The following is a 520-nucleotide window of genomic DNA, read 5'->3' as shown; positions in this document are numbered from 1 at the left end:
CAGTGGTCTGAGAACACCTCGTATATATTTTCTGTGACTAACTTCATATTTTTGTATGTAGTATAAAGTCTTTTGAAAATCGCTTGAAATATTTTTATAGTAATTTGCTGCAATGATAAAGTTACAGATATATATAATCAGTACTAATCAGTACATTTCGCACTGTCATCATATAACTTTATTCTCCATACTTGCATGTGGAAAAATGAGTTTGCAACAGGCAGCCAGTAAAGATATGACCATTGTTGCCACAATGCAGTCATTTGAACAAAGCAGTACGTGCTGAGATGATAACTGAGATCATTAGTGTCTTCAGACTCCCAAATATGCTGTTTGATTTAATCTGTGTAATTAAAATAAAATTGCGTAATCTGAAATGGAAACGTGTGCCCAACGTGTTAATTCACCGCGAGTCATACAAAAGGTCAGTCTTAGAACTTAAATAAATACCGTAAATACCGCCGCCGATGTTAGAAATCTAGGAACTCGTGTCCCTGCTTCTGTCAGTATGCTGATTCTC

General features: G+C 35.6%; 1 protein-coding gene across 1 annotated transcript in view; it reads left to right on the top strand.

The window, feature by feature from the left end:
* Window positions 1-520, top strand: part of LOC119582271 — a 21393-nt gene that overhangs the window by 12828 nt on the left and 8045 nt on the right. The window lies entirely within an intron of this gene.

Source organism: Penaeus monodon, chromosome 15 (assembly GCF_015228065.2).
Source record: "Penaeus monodon isolate SGIC_2016 chromosome 15, NSTDA_Pmon_1, whole genome shotgun sequence".
NCBI classification, from domain to species: domain Eukaryota; kingdom Metazoa; phylum Arthropoda; class Malacostraca; order Decapoda; family Penaeidae; genus Penaeus; species Penaeus monodon.
Note: the sequence above shows the minus strand (reverse complement) of the source record. Positions and strands in the feature narration are given on the sequence as shown.